General features: G+C 38.4%; 1 pseudogene; it reads right to left on the minus strand.

Moving 5' to 3' along the window:
• LOC103075149 (CDK5 and ABL1 enzyme substrate 2-like) overlaps positions 1 to 19,414 on the minus strand; it is a 77,294-nt pseudogene that overhangs the window by 13,687 nt on the left and 44,193 nt on the right.

The raw sequence follows: 19,414 nt of genomic DNA on the forward strand, positions 1-19,414 counted from the left end.
CTACCATATGACCCAGCAATCCCACTACTGGGCATATACCCTGAGAAAACCATAATTAAAAAAGAGTCATGTACCACAATGTTCAGTGCAGCTCTGTTTACAATAGCCAGGACATGGAAGCAACCTAAGTGTCCATCGATGGATGAATGGATAAAGAAGATGTGGCACATATATACAATGGAATATTACTCAGCCGTAAAAAGAAACGAAATAGAGTTATTTGTAGTGAGGTGGTTGGACCTAGAGTCTTTCATACAGAGTGAAGCAAGTCAGAAAGAGAATAACAAATACCGTGTGCTAACACATATATATGGGACATAAAAAGAAAAAAAATTGTTCTGAAGAACCTAGGGGCAGGACAGGAATAAAGATGCAGATGTAGAGAATGGAGTTGAGGACACAGGGAGGGGGAAGGGTAAGCTGTGACAAAGTGAGAGAGTGGCATGGACATATATACACTACCAAATGTAAAATAGATAGCTAGTGGGAAGCAGCCGCATAGCACAGGGAGATCAGCTCTGTGCTTTGTGTCCACCTAGAGGGGTGGGATAGGGAGGGTGGGAGGGATACGCAAGAGGAAGGGGATATGAGGATATATGTATACCTCTAGCTGATTCACTTTGTTAGACAGCAGAAACTAACACAACAATGTAAAGCAATTATGCTCCAATAAAGATGTTTTTAAAAAAGAAAGGAAGATGAAAGAAAGAAAAAGAAAGAAAGAAAGAAAGAAAGAAAGAAAGAAAGAAAGAAAGAAAGAAAGAAAGAAAGAAAGAAAGAAGGAAAGAAAGAAGGAAGGAAGGAAGGGGGAAATAAAAATGTCTTTTGCAGATGACATGCTTGTCTATGTAGAAAATACTTACGTATCTACAAAAAAAAAGGGAAAATAGCTCCTAAAATTAAGTAAGTTCATCAGGGTCACAGAATACAAAATCAACACACACATATCAATCATATTTCTATATGCAAGCAACAAATTTGTGGAGACCAAAATTTTAAATACAATGCCATTTACAATAACTCCCCCAAATGAAATTCTTAAGTAAAGCCTAAAAACAAGAAAAATGTACCAGATCTACAGGCTGAAAATTGTAATACACTGATGCAAGAAATCAAAGATGATCTAAATAAATGGATATATTGTGTTCATAGGTTGGAAGATGTAAATTCTCCCCAAATTCATATATAGGTTTAATGCAAATTCTATAAAATCCCAAGATCTTTGTATGTATAAAAAAATTTACTATAAAATTTATATGGAAAGGCAAAGGGACTAGAATAACTAAAACACTTTTGAAAAAGAATGAAGTTGGTGAAATCATTCTACCAGATGACTGACTTACATAGCTACAGTAGCCAAGACAGTGTGAAGAGGTGTAGATCAATGGAACAGAGCAGAAAACCCAGAAATAGACCCACACAAATATACCTAATTGAATTTGGACACAAGTTCAAGGAAATTCAGTGTAGGAAGGATACACCTTTTAGCAAATGGATGTGTAAAAAGAACTATGTTAGGAATGACTGAGACATGACCTGAGGACCTCCATGTTATGCCGCCCATACTGGACTTTTGCTGGACATTCTAAATTAAAACTGCAATTTAACAGGTGCTGAGTTGCTAAAAAGAAAGAACAAGGCTGACAACTGGAATTTTTCTGGACTAAAGAAAACATACCTTTCCCTAGCAGTAAATGAGATGCTTTCCATAAGCCAATCATATGGATAGAATAATTTTACCCTCCAATCCAATTCTTGGTAAACACTTGGTATAAGCCTGCATTAACTCCCCACTTTTTCCTATAAAAACCCCTGCCCATTTTCCTCCAGTGGAATACTATTCTGGGTTCCTCCAGAATCTGTGATCTTCGAATTCAAAGATGAAATACACTGCCTTTTTTCCTCTTTACAGTTTGTGGTCCTTTTGGTTGACAGATGTTAAGAGGATGAGAAGATAAGCTACAGACTGGAAGAAAACATTTGCAATCCACATATCTGCCAAAAAAAAAAAAAAAAAAAAAAAAAACCTTGTGTCTAGACTACATAAATGACTCTTAAAACTCAACATCAAAAAGATTTTTCAATTAGAAAAATGGGCAAAAGACATGAACAGACATTTCATCAAAAATGACAAGACGAATGGCAAATAAGCATGCAAAAAGATGTTCATCATCGTTAGCCATGAGGAAAATGCAAAAATTAAAACCATAGTGAGAAATGACTATACACAAATTAGGATGACTGAAATAAATGGTGGGGGTGGAGTGACATCAACAAGATGGAATTATAGGGATTTCTAGTGTGCATCTCCTCGCAGAAACATCAATTTGAACAACTATCCACTCACAAAAATAACTTTATAAGAGCTAAGAATTTCAGCTGAAGGATTAGAACACCAGGGTGAAGCACAGAAGTAAGAAAAGACGCATTGAAGACGGTAGGAAAGGCAATTGCACATTACTGCCCTGTCACTCCTCTCCCAACACCAGGCAGCCCACAGAAACCCTCCCTGTGGAGGGAAGGAAAGTGAAGGGAGTACCAACCTTCATCAGGGACCCAGCACCAAGCCCACACCAGCCTTGACTGGCTTCCCCAGGGAGCCATTCCTGTGGTCCCAAGCTCAGGGCTGCTCCCACAAACCCAGGGTCCCCATCCCAGTATCACCAGGCTCCAGGCAGGCTCCCAAGGACCTAGGCTCCCGCCCCGCTCCAGTGCCAGGTGGTCCCTGCAGCCTCAGCCTCCAGGCCCATCTCAGTAGTCCCCGGCGACTGGCTAACTCCTGCCGACCCAAGATTCAGGCTTGCCACACCGACCATTCGGGTTTCCGGTGAATGTTCCACCTAACAATTTATTGTTATGCTAACTTTCTTTGGCAAGTATTTCTCTCAGAGACCTGGTGAGGTGGCATCACTATATCCTGGGAAGAATTCATATACTTTGGGCTTCCCTGGTCATAACACCACCATAATAGCATTTTTATCTCAATGTTAACACAATCATGTGTCTTATTTAAACCAACCTATTGTGAATTGTTCAAAACAGCAATTTGGGGGTAGAACGTTCCCCTGAAATCCAAGAGAAGAGAACTCTGGCAAACTGGACTGGGTACAGGCAGCAGCCAGTTTTCCTAAGTCATCTGGGTTCTATTTCAGGGATTCCATCTCCTATATGACTCTCAAACTAGTATCTCTCCTCCTTGGAAAGAGCAAAAATGAAAATAACAGAATGAGGAGCTTGACAGTATTTTTGCACTCAAGAAACTACAGAATTTTCTAGTTGAGATTTTATTTTAAAAAGAGAGGAAAGTACTTACTTGAGTAGAATTAAGCTGCATTATGGATTGAGCTGTCTTCATTTATTCTCTGTTCATCCATTGTAACTAGTCACCATCCACTACTAAATCTGAGCCTATTTGTATTCTGGTTCCTTCTCACCACTCTTGTTCTGAGTCATTGTTTTGATCTGCTTTCCAGTCCTGTGCTGATCTATGTCCCAAGCTGACCCATGTCTCAAGCTGACCCATGCTGGGTCCATTTAAGCGGATCAGAGCTGCTGTGCCCACTGCAAACACTCTTTGTTTCTTCTTCTCCAGTTGCTCAGCATGCAATCCTTAAATTGTCATGTCTTGATCTTCATTATTCTGGCTATATTTGTTAGGATCTATGCAATGCTGAATTGATAGAGGTACATCTGCCTCACTTCATGTCCCCCTCTGGTAATGTCTACTACAAAATGCTGTATAAGGGCGGGGTGGGGAGATTAAAGATTGTTAAGAATAAGCGTATTTTGCTTGGAATTAAGAGGTCAGTCTGCTAAATATGAGAGTTCTTCTTGATGAAAATAAAGGGGCTGGAAGATGGGTGGAGGTAGAGCTCCATGAATAGAGAGGTTACAATGAATTTAGAAGGAGAGCCAAAAGATGAGGCTCCTGATTTTCTCAGTAAGGGGCAGGCAGGGCTGTATTTAGAGGCTTCTGGGTGTTGAGAACACCTGGAACATACATACCAGAACAGTTCCCTCCAATGAACTTTCTGCAAGGATGGAAATTTTCTGTATCTGAAAAGTACAATTTGGTAGCCACTAGTCACATGTGGCTATTGAACGCTTAAAGTGTTTTGTGTGACTGGGGTATTGAATTTTTAATTTACTTCTAATTAACGGTAAGAGCCACATGTGCCCAGTGGCAACCGTATCCAATTGCACAGTTCTAGAGAAAATAAACATTGTATGATTAATTGGGGCACTAGAAATTGCAGATTATTTGATTTATATATGCACCCAAGCCAGAGATTAAGACAGAATATTTACTTATGTGATTGGGAATTTTGTTGGGCAGGTAGTATGGTAAAAATATGTCTTCTAAAGCAGTTAATTTAAATACATTTCACTTCTTTTATCAGTACAATCCTGTCATCATTAAGAACACAAAACACTACTTTCTCTGCATTCTTTTATGAAAGTTGTTCTGTGGTATCAGTTCTATTAATATTTAAAATACTACCTACTCAATAAAACACAAAGTTCTGTGTGGGCAGGAAAAAAAAAAGCTATATATACTGCTGGAGGGAAGAGTGGGGGATGGTTATGAGTTTCTAGATATGGGGAAAGAAAAATTACTTTGGATTCTACTTAGAAAACTTTCCATGTTCTTTGGAGGCAACTCCTTCCTTCCACTGACCCCTTCTCCAGGTAGAAGCAAGGGAAGAAAATTAACCAAAATAACTGGTACCCTTTTTTTTTTTTATTTGAGACCCTCTTAGTTCTGTGTACTCCTTATGGTGTTAAGGACTGACTTCACCTTTTCTCATTTTCACCCTAGAAATTCTGGAGAAATATGAGCTGCTCTTAAGGCATCAGGTAACTCTGTACACAACCTCTGTTTACTCTGGCCCTGTGGTTGACTAATGGTTGATATTTACTAATAAGCTAAAGATATTATTAGTGATATTGAAAAAAAACTGAGATCCTGAATTTAACAAGGATAGAGGTCAAGTGAAAGGCAAAGACACTGCATACAAGACAGAGATGAATGACAACTATAGTCTTAATAAGAGTTTCAGAAAAGATTTTGTGTGACTTCTGACTCAGTCAACAGGAAATGTGACAGTTTGCATTTCATATCTGAGACAGAACAATCTGTTGCTTGGAGATATTTGGGTCAATAATACTAGCTGAGAATAAAATCGTGATGTGAATGTGAGAGTGATTCTAAATAAACTAAACAGAAAGATTCCAAGGGCAGAAATTTTCCTTCCTTTTCTTCAAATTTATATATAAATATGCTGCCACTATGAGGCTGCAAGATAATATGTGGTTTATGAATTTCATCTGGATTAGAAAATCATTAGATTCTCTGCATCGTTACAATGTGATGACTTTTACTTTCAAACATTTAGAGCTGTTAGCAGAAACAAAAAAATGATCTCTTAAGGAAGCATATTGTGAGATGGAAAAAAGATGATTTGGGCATATACTGGTAAAAAGAAAAAGAGAATAAACTGAAATATTTAATTTTTCAACAAAATGACTAAGGACTTAGATTCAAGCAATTTTCTATTTAAACTTATCTTTAAAAAAATAACATACTTGGGGCTTCCCTGGTGGCGCAGTGGTTGAGAGTCCGCCTGCCAATGCAGGGGACACGGGTTCGTGCCCCGGTCTGGGAAGATCCCACATGCCGCGGAGCGGCTGGGTCCGTGAGCCATGGCCGCTGAGCCTGCGCGTCCGGAGCCTGCGCGTCCGGAGCCTGTGCTCCGCAACAGGAGAGGCCACAACAGTGAGAGCCCCCCCCCCAAAAAAAAATAAAATAAAATAGCATACTTTATAGATCTTTGGGCTCAGAAACAAAGGTTGTGGCTATGTACAAATATTCTGTGATAAAATAATTAAAGTCACATACGTGTAAATATTTAAGGCAGAGTTGTCTCTGTTTACCATAAATCTTGAACCAAATTCATTTGTTCTAAAAAGGATGTCACATTTCAGTTTATTGTATACTCATAGTGTGGCTGACAGAGGTTTTTGCCCACGCCCAAAACTCTGCTGCTTTGTCTAGGTAATGCTTTATTGTATCTTAAAGGGTTCCTTCTGCATAAAAAAAACTGAGCTGACTCGTTCTGGCTCCTCTTGCAACTGTTCAGCTATTCTGCAGTTTTCTATTTGCACTCTCCAGCCTGGGAGGTTGCAACGCAGCAAACAGTGCTTCCCTGCTCAGAGATCTGCTATGTCTCAAGCTCCTTGCTCTGGATTTCCTGTTTAAAGATTAAGAGATTTGATAAAGCTACATTGGTCAAGCTTTCATTTTAAATCTGTCCAAGGTCCTTGACAGAGTGGCCATTTTACTAACAGCACTCCATTTGTCTAAGGATCATAACATATGTTAGATTTCCAGTGTTATTCAATGATTATCCAGTCCAGCACCCACAATTTACAGATGAAGAAATTGACGCTCAGAGAACTGAAGTGAAATGTTTAATTTCTGGGAAAATAAATTTCTTATATTCCTGAGAACCCAAACTCCAAGTACAAACTCTGCTGTCAAAAAAATCATCAGGATGAGTGAGTTGCTGAGAGCGAGTCGCTGAGAGCGAGTCACCATTGGATAAAGGACACTCTTGGGAATAAAAGTTCTTCTAAATAATCCTTCCTTTTTTTCTTGGTCTCAGATCAAGGAATGGACGAATGTTGGGGAAAAAATGCACATAACACATATGCATTTAAATTCATTTAAATTCAGAGTACCAAGTTTCTCTGAAGTTCACCGATAAATACTCTAGGTTAAGAATCCCTATTCTAAACTGTCTAGATGAATGTCAAGAGCATTCATTATATTCTGAACTAATTATTGCTTTTTTCCTATTGATATTCATTGAGTTCTTACTATGTTCTAGGAGCTTTACATATATTTAGGTATTCAATCCTCTTAAAAATTCCGCAGACCATTACTATTATAAGCCTCATTTTACAGATGATGACATTGAAACAGAGACATTAAGTAACTTGACTAAGGACACAGAGCCAATAAGTGGTAGTATCAACATATCAATTTGCTAATTTAGATTGTCTGGCTCCATAATTGAAACATGCTTTTAACCACTAGGTAATATAACATGCCAATCACTTTTGCTAACTATTTTAAGTTTTCCAAACCCTCTGAGGAGGTTGTCATTATTATTTCCATTTTTTAGATCAGGAAATTGAAGTTTATAGGTATGAAGTCCAATGTTGATAAATCTAGTAAGTTATAGAACAGAGAACTGGGCACAGATTTTCTCTATAGCAATCCTGTCCAGTAGAACTTTCCACATTGATGGAAATGTCCAGTATGATAGATACTACACACATGTGGCTATTGAGCACTTGCATTGTGACTAATGTTAACTGAAGAATTTATTTTTAATTGTATTTAATTTTAGTTTAAGTAGTCATACCTAGCTAAGGGCTGCCATACTGAACATTAGGGCTCCAGAGCCTTACCCCTCAGTGTGGCCCATGGGCCAGGACCACCAGCACCACCTGAGTGTTGTTAGAGGTGCAGACTGCAAGCTTCATCCCAGACCTATGGAATCAGAGTCTGAATTTTAATAAGACTTCCAGGTATTTTATACACACTTTAACATTTAAGAATTGTGGTTCTAGATCACTCCACCACTCATATTATTTGTCAAGACCAAGAAAATAAACTGTTTAGTCTCAAGAGACTTTTGCTCTCCAATTGCTTTCCAAATTAAGGGTTTGTCACCTCTCTCCACTGCAATATGAATAAAAGCTTTAAAAGGAAAAAGAACATAACAGATTAGGAGACTTCAGGCAAATTCATACCACCAAAGAGTAAATCATAACATGGAAATTAGTAATATTTGTAGCTGGAGATGTAGGTAAAAGTCAGGTCACAAGAAGTCAAAAGTCAGATCATGAAGAGATGTATCATGTAGGAAAGTTAGACATTATCCTATTGGTAATGATCCCCTTTAAGGAACATTAAACTGAAGAGCTACATGTTACATGTAGGTGATCCCCATGGCAGTGTGGAGAATAGATTGGTTTAAAGACCATCTCAAACCAGGTCAGAGGTGATGAGTGATAAGTGTTTAGAGTAATAAGAGATAAATAAGGTAGTGGTAGCTGGAATAGAGCATAGGGAACAAATTCAAGAAATATTTAGGAGAAAAAAATGGACAGGATTACATAATTGAATGTGAAAGATAAGAAAGAGAGAAGATAAAAACAAGGGTTTTAGCTTAGGTGACTACCTAGGTTATTGCCTCCAGGTGACATAGAGGATACAGAAGGTGGCCACAGATATAAGTTCAGTTCAGGAATACTGAAGTTTAAGTGACTTTTGGACAGGTAGGAGGATATATATACACGCAGCAAACAGATAGGCAAGTTTAAATTTCATTAGACATATTTGGGGTATAAGATATAAATTTGGTGATCAACAAAGTTGAGGAGGAAATTGCAATGGATTAGTCAGGAAGAATATGCAAAGTGGAAAGAGTTTCCACACATTTCTGAGGGACTGTGGAGGAGGAAGAGAAGTCTGCAAAGAGTAGCTACATTATAAGGAGCACATGGGATTTTACAAGCCAAGAGAGTAGTTTACAAGACAGTGTCAGTTGAAACAAAGATGCAGAGTAACAAAACACCAAAAATACCACTTTAGTCTGGTAATTAATTGGTCATTGGTGACCTTATGAGAACAGTTTCAATGGAGTGGCTGTGATGGAAACCAGATGCTAAAGAGTACAAAGTAAATGAGAGGTCAGGAAATCAGGGCAGTGAGTAGAGACTCTTCTTTGAAAACTTTTATGCAATTCTACACCAAGTATTACAGATCAAGGAGATTAAAGGAGACACTAAAGAGTCTAATTAACCAACTTGTTTTATCTCCAAAGGGAAAACATTTTATTTGCCTGTGAATGGCCCTTGTACTGGCACTGCATAGAAAGGGAGATCAAAATGAAACCAAACCAAAAGCAGCATGTTTTGAACAATGAAAAACAAAACTTTATTCTGAGCTATGGATATAAAGAGATGCAAGATGCACTTTGTGGTCCCCAAGGCTCATCATAATATATAGGAATAACACCCAAAAAAATCAAGAATTAAGTAATCAGAGAGCAGCTAAGAGTCAGAGCTTAAACATGAATTAGGCACCAGTGAATGTTAACCACTTTGTTCATGCAACCTAACTATTCCCACTTATCTCTCTGTTGGAGGAGGTCATCAAGAGGGTGTGACACCGGTTGAACCTTCAACTGGACCTGAACGATCAAAGGCTCCTTACTCCTTCCTCTGTACTTAGAATGTATGACTGGCCCACTGTCCCCATGCTAAGAGCCACGTAAGGATGCAGCCTTGAGAGAATGATGTGTTGAGGCCATCTGAACTGGACAGTGACTGAACCCTGTTAATGGTCTCCATATAAACTATTACGGTTCTAGTGGGTAGGTGCAGAGATCTACTCGCCTCATGACTGTCCCAGACAAGTCTCGAACTTCAGTTCCCTTGCTTATTAAAACTACCTCCTACCTGTCTGGAGTGGCTTACCTCTTTCTTCAGTCTCTCTTGCCCTCCGTGTAGGGGGCCAGTGTCGGATTTCACCCAGGGAGCTCAGGTAGTGAGCCAACACTCTCCATGTGAAAACCTGCCCCTCAACAACTAAACCTCCAGACACATTACCTTTCAGTCCCTAAACTACCAGGTAGAGTCTATGCCATAACCCCTGGCTCCAGGGCTTTGAGGTCTCCCAGCTAAAGCCACTTAGCACTCCTCCAAGACCAGCTCATTCCCATTTCTGGGAACGTAAAGAACCTGAGGGCAATAGGATTGCATGTAAGTGATGAGGCTGCTTACCTGCTCTGACCTTATGCTCACATTTCACTATGTCTATTTCTATCTCCAACAGATTATTTTTATTAAAAGTAAACTTTTAGTGGCCTATATGGGAAAAGAATCTAAAAAAGAGTGGATATATGTATATGTATGGCTGATTCACTTTGCTGTACACCTGAAACTAACACATTATAAATCAACTATACCCCAATAAAAATTAATTTAAAAAATAAACTTTTATTATATAGCAAGTATCTGTATGCAGAGTAGAAAGTTAAAGATAACAGATACCGCAGTAAGAAGATTAGATGACTTTATTCCTACAGTCAGGGATAACCACTAATACCTTATTGTAAGTTCTTCCACATTTTTTAAATTCACAAATATGAATATATGCATGTTTACTGAAACAAGATCAAGCTGTAATGTTATTTTTCCCATAGATGATTAACTTTTTAAGAGACCAAATTTTACAATTCTATCGTGGGAGTGTCTGGCTTGGTATCTGACTTAGAATAAGATCCACATGAAAGAAATTTAAAAGTGGGTTCTGTTTCTTGAAATTTACTGAAAAGATTTGCACCTCAAGAGCCATTTACGAGGTCCAAGACTCATGGGTCCCTCTTGACTAAAGAATTAATGCTCACTATGCAGACCTGTATCAAGATAATGTGATTGAGTTCAAACAAAAAAGAGAGATGGGTGATGGTCGAAGTTGGGACCAGGAGTTGGAGTAGCCATGAGTGTGCTCTTGCATCCCTTCCTGCAGATAAAATGACCACACCAAGAATGTCCACAAGCATGGGGGCATGGGTGATATGGCCTAGCTGACCTTGAAGCCGATACCTAGCTTCAAGACCTTGCATATGTCAGAGATTCAAATTCTCTTTTGCTTCATGAAGAATATGGATTTATATCTCTTTCCATAAATCAAAATAATATGCATTATAATCTTTCCATAAATCAAGAGATCAGTAGTGTGCATCCTTACTTTCCTAATGCTCAGTGATCCTTATCCTTTCTGCAGAGATATCTGTACCTAAAAAGGTCTTCAGAAGAAGAATCTATACATTATATGGAAAAGTAAAAGTACAAGAAAGTTTTAGATTCTATTACTGCTCAACATCACTAATTATTAAAGAAATGCAAATCAAAACTACAATGAGCGCTTCCCTGGTGGCGCAGTGGTTGAGAGTCTGCCTGCCAATGCAGGGGACACGGGTTCGTGCCCTGGTCCGGGAAGATCCCACATGCCGCGGAGCGGCTGGACCCGTGATCTATGGCCGCTGAGCCTGCGCATCCAGAGCCTATGCTCCGCAACGGGAGAGGCCACAACAGTGAGAGGCCCGCGTACCGCAAAAAAAAAAAAAAAAAAAACTATGATGAGATATCATCTCACACCAGTCACAATGGCCATCATCAAAAAGTCTGCAAATAATGAATACTGTGGAGAAAAGGGAACTCTCCTACACCGTTGGTGGGAATGTAAATTGGTACAGCCACTATGGAGAACAGTATGGAGGTTCCTTAAAAAACTAAAAATAGATTTATCATATGATCCAGCAATCCCACTCCTGGGCATATATCCAGAAAAAATGGAAACTCTAATTTGAAAAGATACATGCACCCCAATGTTCATAGCAGCACAATTTATGTAAATCCATTGTGGTCACAATGTTCCCATAATAAGGAAAACTCTCTTGAAATTAAGAAACTATCATAGCAACACTGTTTACAATAGCCAAGACATGGAAGCAACCTAAATGTTTATTGACATATGAATGGATAAAGAAGATGTGGTCTATATATACAATGGACTATTACTCAGCCATTAAAAAAATAATAATGCCATTTGCAGCAACATGGGTGGACCTAGAGATTATCATAGTAAGTGAAGTAAGTCAGACAGAGAAAGACAAATATCATATATCACTTATATGAGGTATCTTAAAAAATGATACAAATGAACTTATTTACAGAACAGAAATAGACTTGCAGACATTGAAAACAAACTTATGGTTACCAAAGGGGAAAGGAAGGGAGAGGGGTAAATTAGGAGTTTGGGATTAACATATGCACACTACTATATATAAAAAGTAGATAATCAACAAGGACTTACTGTATAGCACAAGGAACTGTATTCAGTATTTTGTAATAACCTATAATGAAAAAGAATCTGAAAAAGAATATATAAATGTATGTATAACTGAAGAAATAATAATATATTATTTAACTTCTCTGTGCCTCAGTTTTTTACCTAAAGAGCAGAAATAATAAAAGCACCTACCTCGGGCTTCCCTGGTGGCGCAGTGGTTAAGAGTCCGCCTGCCGATGCAGGGGACACGGGTTCATGCTCCGGTCCAGAAAGATCCCACATGCCGCGGAGTGGCTGGGCCCGTGAGCCATGGCCCCTAGGCCTGCGCGTCCAGAGCCTGTGCTCCGCAACGGGAGAGGCCACAACAGTGAGAGGCCTGCGTACCGCCCCCAAAAAAGAAAAAAGCACCTACCTCATAGAGTTGTGGTAAAAATTACTTGAGCATATGAAATACTGAAATATGTTTCATACACAAAGATATTTCTCTGAAGAAGATATACAAATGTCATCAAGCATATGAAAATATTCTCAACATCACTAATCATCAAAAAAATGCAAATCAAAATCACAATGAGATATCAGCTCATACCTGTCAGGATGACTATTATGAAATAAGAAGGATTATAAATGGTGGCAATAATGTGGAGAAACTGGAAACCTTGTTCACTGTTGGTGGGAATGTAAAATGGTGCAGCCATTATGGAAAGTAATATGGAGTGTCCTAAAAAATTAAAAATAGAATTACTATATGATTCATCAATTTCACTTTGGGGTACATATCCAGAAGAATTGAAAACAGGATCTCAGAGATGTTTGCACACATACGATTATTAAAGCATTATTCACAAAAAGCAAAAGGTAGAAGAACCTAAATGTCCATCAATGGATGAGTGAAGAAAGCATAGTGTATGCCTGCAATGGGTTATTATTCAACCTTAAAAAAGAAGGAAATCCTGTCATACGCTATGTGGACAAACCTGGAGGACATTATGCTAAGTGAAATAAGCCAGTCACAGAAGGACAAATACTGCATGATTCCACTTACATGAGGTATTTAAAGTAATCAAATTTGTAGAAACAGAAAGCAGAAGGTGCACCAGGGACTGGGGGGAGGGGGCAGATAAGGAGTAGTTGTGTGGTGGGTGTAGAGTTTCAGTCATGCAGGATGGTGGGCAGGGTGGTGCCCAGGGATCTGTTACACAACAATGTGCATATGGTTGACAGTATTGATCTGTACTCTTGGAAATTGTTGGAAGGGTGGATTTTAGGCTTTTTTCAGCCACACTAAAAAAAAAAAAAAAAAAAAATTGGAAGAAATAAACTCTGTGGCAGAGACTGACACTTGATTATATCTAAATCCCCAGAGCCTAGCCTGAGATTTGGCAAAGAGTAAGGGTTTAAAAAATTGTTTCTCAGAGAAGGAAAGCCTGAATGAATGCAAGAGTGAACTTGAGATTAAATTTTTAAAGGCATTCAGCTACTGAATATTCACTGGGGACACTTGCTTCTCTCACCCTTGGGCTTGATGTCTGTAGTGGTGATTGGAAGATTAATGGTCACCAGGGAATATCCTTGAGATGGTCAAAAAGATTCAAAAGTGTCATTTTCACATAAGGAGCTCTTTGAGAAAAGTAGAAAATTCCAGGGTCACTGAATGCCCTTTTCCTATAAGAAACTTTCTCTAAATTGTCCTACTTTCTGAGCCATTATTGTCAGCAATTTTGCTTCTTCAATTCTTCACTTTTATTATCTTGGACTTCTGAAAAGTGATGTTTCCCTATACTAGGACAAGTTCCCCTCCTATTACATATTTAAGCTTAATTCTTAAGTTAAGAATTGTAGGATTGGGAGATTGGGGTTGACATATATACACCAAATATGCATAAAATAGATAACTAATAAGAACCTGCTATATAAAAATAAAATAAAATTTTATAAAATATTTTTTAAAAAGAATTATAAAGTCTGCATATAGGTCACACCTCTCATGTACTGCAGAATCTAGAGGGATCTGAAGCAAAGGTGATCAGACGCTGAGTCATGCAAAGCTGGCCTCCTCGATGCAGGAAAACCTCCCCAGCAAGTTCAACCAGTGTTCCTGGACCAAGGGCTCAGGGGGCTGCCCTCTTTTACACCCATTCTAAGGAGAGCAAGAGGAAAAATATATTCATTCATTCAAAGACCTCGGCATTAGGCACTCGAGTGCTAGGACAGGATTCTCGCCCTCAATCTATCTAAGGTCTGGTCAGAGAGACAGACAAGAAAATCAGTGATTAATCCCAGAGGGATAAGTACAGGAGGGTAGATACAGGCTCTGAGATAACAGAAGAATTAACACCGTCTTAGCTAAAGATGGCTGAGGATAGCTCAGTTAATGCTCTCGATAACAGAACTAATTTTTAAAAGATTAACAGGGTTAGCCACTGACAGGGCTGGAGGTTGGGTGGGGACCAGGGAAGGAAGCAAGTATACTCTAGAGGGAGGCAGCAGCTTGCTTATATCATTTATGCTCTAGGAGGATTGATACGGCTAGAGACAAGTGTCAAGATGGAGAGTGGCGGGAGATAGAAAGCAAGGGACTAATGCAAAACTCAGGTGCTCAAGTGCTTTCTGATATATTTGAACTTTATCTCGAAGATTAGTGGAAATGGAGTAAGGTGAAGAGATGGGCTCTTCAGAAAGACAACTTAGTAAGAGTGTGCAGCATGGATTAGAGAGAAGGAGATAGAAATGGGGAGCCTAGTTACATGGCTATTGTTACTCTTCAGGAGAGACGTTATTAAAGTCTGAACTCTGGAGGAGGTGGTAGGAATGAAAAAGGTAGAAAAGATTCAGAAGTCTTTCATCAAGGAGATTGTAAAAGGCATCATTTAAGATTATCCTGGTGAGATATTATCCTGTTAATATCTGGTGCAGGATTTTTATCATAATGGTTTATAGAAAAGTCAAGTCCCTGATATTATACATAAACTTGTGGATGTATTTAGGTAAATTTTTTGCTAAGAAAAGCCTCTTTAATTTTCATCAGACTCTCAAACAGCCAATAGGTTAAAAGTCAAATTATTAAGCTAAGTATTGACAGTGGCCCACTGTACTACTAGGAAGAACCAAAGCTCTTAATTTCACAGCATATGTTGACAAGACATAGCCCACAAGGCCAGGCTAGAAAAGCAAGTTGGTTTTTTAATGACATTTATCACCTTGGATTTTATGCAAGGCTACTCTTGCACTTCAGAATTCTTTATTGCTCTGAACTACACAGAATTTTGTCAGGTAACAGGGAAACAATCTCTTATATTCTCAAAAAATCTTTTTTAAAAGTAAAATCCACGACTTTCCTGCAAAACTTGAGTGAAACTTAGTCCATCTAAGGAGCCCAGAAGGGGCAGCTCAGTTACACATGGCCGTACACCCACCTAGAGAATATTTGGGGCACCTTTTCTATAAGCATTCACACATTTATCTATGTATCCTTGTAGTTTAAGAAATGGAAGCAAAGATGGATAAGATATAGTCTTTGTTACAAGATTATCAGTCACTTAATTTAATAAATGGACTCCATAATAGTCATCCAAAGCAGCCAGTAATAAACTTTGTTATGGGATCAAGGAGTGGGAATATGGCCAAAGAGAGATGCCAAAGCAGCATCTCAAATACAGTGTGGGAGTTTGCCAGGCTGCAGGAGCATACGAGGCCAACTGTAGGAGAGCTATCCCAAACTTAACGTGTTACCTTTGGCTTTATTTTGACCTTGTCAAATAAGTTTGTGTCTTTTTAATTGTAGGTCATGAAATGACTTTAGGGGGAAATATGTGGATATGCCACAGTATGTTTATCCCTTCACATATTGGTGGACATTAGGATGGTGTCCACTTTTTGTCTATTACAAATAAAGCTGTTATGGGGCTTCCTGGTGGCACAGTGGTTGAGAGTCCGCCTGCCGATGCAGGGGACGCGGGTTCATGCCCCAGTCCAGGAAGATCCCACATGCCGCAGAGCGGCTGGGCCTGAGCCATGGCCACTGAGCCTGCGCGTCCGGAGCCTGTGCTCCGCAGCGGGAGAGGCCACAACAGTGAGAGACCCGCGTACCGCAAAAAAAAAAAAATAATAAAGCTGTTATGAATAGTTAGGTACAAGTTTTGAATGGTTGTATGAATTTCTCTCAGGTAAATACATAGGTATGGAATGGCTGAGTGTATGTTTACTTTTAAAAAATACTGCCAACCTGTTTTCCAAAGCGGTTGTATCATTTTGTATTCCCTCCAACATTGTATGAGAGTTCAAGCTGTTCCATATCCACCTCAACACTTGGTATTGTCAATCTTTTTAATTTTTAGATATTTTAATCAAAGTGTACTTGTAATTCCTTATGGTTTTAATCTGCATTTCCTTAATGAGCAAAGTTGAGCATTTTTAAGTGTTTATTATTATATATATATATACATCTCAGAGAATTTATATATATATACTACAGAATAGATGTATATATTTATCATATATATAACATATACACATATTCTATAGCAAAATGTTCAAATCTTTTTCTTTTTGTTTATCAAATCCTTCTATTTATCAGGATGTTGATACTCATTAATAAGCAGTTATGTGTTCTTTGTATATTCTAAATAAGGGACTTTGTTGGATATATGTTTTGCAAATATTTTTTTTCCATTCTGTGGTTTACCTTTTTACTTTCTTAACAGTGTCTTTTGAGAAGAAAACGTTTTAAATGTTGATGAAATCTAATTTGTGTGTGTGTGTGTGTGTGCGCGTACATGCATGTGTGTGTGAGCGTATGTGTATGTAAGTGCGTGGGTTCTTTAGAGGTGGGTGGGAATGAGGCAGGTTAGATAATCTCTTCTCCAACACAGGAGAGAAGGTTGCGAAATAGAAGGTAATAATGTATGATTCCATATAAGTATAAGGAAGAGAACTAAAAAAGCATGAATTATAGCCCAAATTGTCCCTGTGCAATAGTGTAATAGGATATGAAATTGTGCTGCTATATAGGGGAGAGGGATGTGGGACAAAATTATAGCTAACTTAAGAATAGTGATAACTGGCATTTATGTACATTTATATGTACATATATACATATATATTCCCTTGAAACTACTCTTCTGAGAAAATCAATCATTTTCAACAAATTATGTCTTTATAAGTTGGCAAGTAAAAATACTACCAAAAGTGCAAATCAAGGAACCAGAAAAGTCTAGGTTAAAAATCTAGGCCTCCCTGTGACCTTGAGAATTTTATTTAATATCTAATTGATTACAAAATGGTGAACTGAGGAATTGAAATGGAGTCTATAAAAAAAAGTATTTCTTAGAAGTTTTTTGTTTTATTGAGGTATAACTGACATATGACATTATATTAGTTTCAGGTGTACAATATAATGATCCGATGTTTGTATATATTGTGAAATAATCACCACAATAAGTCTAGTTAATATCTGTCACCATACATTAGGGCTTTTTTTAAAGCATCTATGGATGCATACTTCCCCAGTCAAAATTCTGCAACGATTTTTTTTTAGAAATTGAAAAATTGATTCTAAAATTTACATAAAAATGCCAAAGACTCGAAAAGCCAAACAACCTTAAAAAAAATTTTGAGGGCTTCTCTGGTGGCGCAGTGGTTGAGAATCTGCCTGTTAATGCAGGGGACACGGGTTCCAGTCCTGGTCTGGGAAGATCCCACATGCCGCGGAGCAACTAGGCCCATGAGCCACAACTACTGAGCCTGCACGTCTGGAGCCTGTGCTCCGCAACAAGAGAGGCTATGACAGTGAGAGGCCCGTGCACCGCGATGAAGAGTGGCCCCCGCTTGCCACAACTAGAGAAAGCCCTTGCACAGACACGAAGGTCCAACACAGCCAAAAATAAAAATAAATAAATTAAAAGAAGACTCAACATTTAAAAAAAAAAAATTGATGAACTTAATACTACTAGATTCTAAGACATAGATATAAACCTACGGTAATCAAGTCAACGTTATATTTGAGTATAAAGACAGACAAATAAATCAATGGAACAGAATAGAGTGTTTAGAAATAGACTGATACGTAGAGAGGCAATTGTTTTTGGTAATGCAATTCAATGATAGTAGAACAATTGGGTAAACAAATGAAGAGAAAAATGATTTTCTGCCACTATCTCAAATAATGAAATTAACAATATAATAATTTGAGATGAATTGTAGATATAAATATAAAAGTTAAAACTTTAAAGCTTTAGGGACTTCCCTGGTGGTCCAGTGGTTAAGATTCTGCACTTCCAATGCAGGGGGGTACAGGTTCGGTCCCTGGTCGGGGAACTAAGATCCCACATGCCACACGGTGCTATTGTACAATACAATAGCCATTAACCGCATGTGACCATATATAATTAAATTCAACTGCTTAAGATTAAGTGAAATTTAAAGTTTGATTTCTCAGCCACAGCAGCCATATTTCAAATGCTTAACAACCAAGGTAGCTAAAGGTTATGATATTGGATAAGGCAAATAGAAGTTCTAATGGAAAGTGTTATTCCAGAAGACAATATAGGAGAAAGTCTTCACAAGCAGGAAAAGATTTCTTAAATAGGGCACAGAAGTTGCCAACAAAAAAACTTAAACGTCGATAAATTGGACTTTCTCAAAACTTAATCGCACATTCATTAAAAGACACTGTCAAGAAAATGAGTAGACAAAACACAGACTGAAAGAAAGTATTCACAACATATATATATGAAAAAGTGTTCTGTGGCTTCCCTGGTGGCGCAGTGGTTGAGAGTCCGCCTGACAATGCAGGGGACGTGGGTTCGTGCCCCGGTCCGGGAAGATCCCACATGCCGTGGAGCGGCTGGGCCCGTGAGCCATGGCTGCTGAGCCTGGGCGTCCAGAGCCTGTGCTCTGCAATGGGAGAGGCCACAACAGTGAGAGGCCCGTGTACCGCAAAAAAAAACAAAAAACAAAAAGTGTTCTGTATGCAGGATATGTAAAGAACCCCTGCAATTTTATTTTTAAAAGAGCAAAAAAAAGCCAATTAAATGGAGCAAAAAATTGAACAAAAATTGTAAATCAACATACGACTCACAAAGGAAAGCATGCAGATGACCAATAAGTACTCAAAAAAGTACTCAATGTCATTGGTCATCAGAAAAATGCAAATGAAAACCACAAAGGCATCGCTAGACACTTGTAATTGCGGCTAAATTGAAAAGGAATGACACACTTGATATTGATGAGGATGTGAGGCATTCAGAAGTCTCAAATATTGCCATTGAGAATGTAACATAGTACAGTCATTTTGGAAAACTGTTTGGCAGTATCTTATAAAGTTAAACATGTAGTATAAAATTTCTATGGCTTGGCAATTGCACTTGGGTGAAAGAGAAACCAAAGCACGTTTCCACACAAATATCAGCACACAAATGCCACTTAGCAACTTGATTAATGTTAACCTCAAACTTGAAACAATCCAAATGTCCTTCATCGGAA

Source organism: Lipotes vexillifer, unplaced genomic scaffold, assembly GCF_000442215.2.
Source record: "Lipotes vexillifer unplaced genomic scaffold, Lipotes_vexillifer_v1.1 scaffold359, whole genome shotgun sequence".
Lineage (NCBI taxonomy): Eukaryota > Metazoa > Chordata > Mammalia > Artiodactyla > Lipotidae > Lipotes > Lipotes vexillifer.